A 2,120-nucleotide genomic window follows, 5' to 3' on the forward strand; every position below is an offset into this window, starting at 1 on the left:
GAAAATTCATCATTAGAGTTTTAATATTTTAATAATATTATAATAATAGTGTGCATTTTTTCCATATAAGGACATTGTAATCTATTAACATAAACCAAATTTATCATAAAATATGACTTATAGTTTATTTAAATTATTTTGCTTGCATTTTAACATAGAATAAATGTCATTAATTTGATAAAGTGTTGATAGATTTATATGAATACAGTGCGTTAATTTTTCGGAATTATATAATAGCATGATTATCATTGATTTTCTGTGTTTATTATATGCACTTGTATGATTAACAATGCGAAAGATTCAGGATACCTTCGGGACCCGTCTTGAAACACGGACCAAGGAGTCTAACATATGTGCAAGTTATTGGGATATAAACCTAATAGCATAATTAACTTGACTAATAATGGGATTAGTTTTTTAACTATTTATAGATAATTAACACAATCCCGGGGCGTTCTATATAGTTATGTATAATGATATTTATATTATTTATACCTCTAACTGGAACGTACCTTGAGCATATATGCTGTGACCCGAAAGATGGTGAACTATACTTGATCAGGTTGAAGTCAGGGGAAACCCTGATGGAAGACCGAAACAGTTCTGACGTGCAAATCGATTGTCAGAATTGAGTATAGGGGCGAAAGACCAATCGAACCATCTAGTAGCTGGTTCCTTCCGAAGTTTCCCTCAGGATAGCTGGTGCATTTAAATGTTATATAAAATAATCTTATCTGGTAAAGCGAATGATTAGAGGCCTTAGGGTCGAAACGATCTTAACCTATTCTCAAACTTTAAATGGGTAAGAACCTTAACTTTCTTGATATGAAGTTTAAGGTTATGATATATTGTGCCCAGTGGGCCACTTTTGGTAAGCAGAACTGGCGCTGTGGGATGAACCAAACGTAATGTTACGGTGCCCAAATTAACAACTCATACAGAAACCATGAAAGGCGTTGGTTGCTTAAAACAGCAGGACGGTGATCATGGAAGTCGAAATCCGCTAAGGAGTGTGTAACAACTCACCTGCCGAAGCAACTAGCCCTTAAAATGGATGGCGCTTAAGTTGTATACCTATACATTACCGCTAAAGTAGATGATTTATATTATTTATAATATAAATTTTGAAACTTTAGTGAGTAGGAAGGTACAATGGTGTGCTTAGAAGTGTTTGGCGTAAGCCTGCATGGAGCCGCCATTGGTACAGATCTTGGTGGTAGTAGCAAATAATCGAATGAGACCTTGGAGGACTGAAGTGGAGAAGGGTTTCGTGTGAACAGTGGTTGATCACGAGTTAGTCGGTCCTAAGTTCAAGGCGAAAGCCGAAAATTTTCAAGTTTTAAAAATGTCAAATGAAATAATAAATAATAAAACACTTGAATAATTTTGAACGAAAGGGAATACGGTTCCAATTCCGTAACCTGTTGAGTATCCGTTTGTTATTAAATATGGGCCTCGTGCTCATCCTGGCAACAGGAACGACCATAAAGAAGCCGTCGAGAGGTATCGGAAGAGTTTTCTTTTCTGTTTTATAGCCGTACTACCATGGAAGTCTTTCGCAGAGAGATATGGTAGATGGGCTAGAAGAGCATGACATATACTGTTGTGTCGATATTTTCTCCTCGGACCTTGAAAATTTATGGTGGGGATACGCAAACTTCTCAACAGGCCGTACCAATATCCGCAGCTGGTCTCCAAGGTGAAGAGTCTCTAGTCGATAGAATAATGTAGGTAAGGGAAGTCGGCAAATTAGATCCGTAACTTCGGGATAAGGATTGGCTCTGAAGATTGAGATAGTCGGGCTTGATTGGGAAACAATAACATGGTTTATGTGCTCGTTCTGGGTAAATAGAGTTTCTATCATTTATGATAGTTATTTGTTCCCCGGATAGTTAGTTACGTAGCCAATTGTGGAACTTTCTTGCTAAAATTTTAAGAATACTAATTTTTAATTAGTTCTTTTAAATTATAACGATTATCAATTAACAATCAATTCAGAACTGGCACGGACTTGGGAATCGACTGTCTAATTAAAACAAAGCATTGTGATGGCCCTAGCGGTGTTGAACAATGTGATTTCTGGCCCAGTGCTCTGAATGTCAAAGTGAAGAAATTCAAGT

The 2,120-nt window shown here is 36.7% G+C and overlaps 1 pseudogene; it reads left to right on the forward strand.

Annotated features, from left to right (window-relative positions):
• LOC124461870 overlaps positions 1 to 2,120 on the forward strand; it is a pseudogene marked incomplete at its 3' end in the record, with an annotated part of 2,582 nt that extends 462 nt beyond the window's left edge.

The sequence above is a fragment of the Drosophila willistoni genome, unplaced genomic scaffold (assembly GCF_018902025.1).
Source record: "Drosophila willistoni isolate 14030-0811.24 unplaced genomic scaffold, UCI_dwil_1.1 Seg706, whole genome shotgun sequence".
NCBI lineage: Eukaryota > Metazoa > Arthropoda > Insecta > Diptera > Drosophilidae > Drosophila > Drosophila willistoni.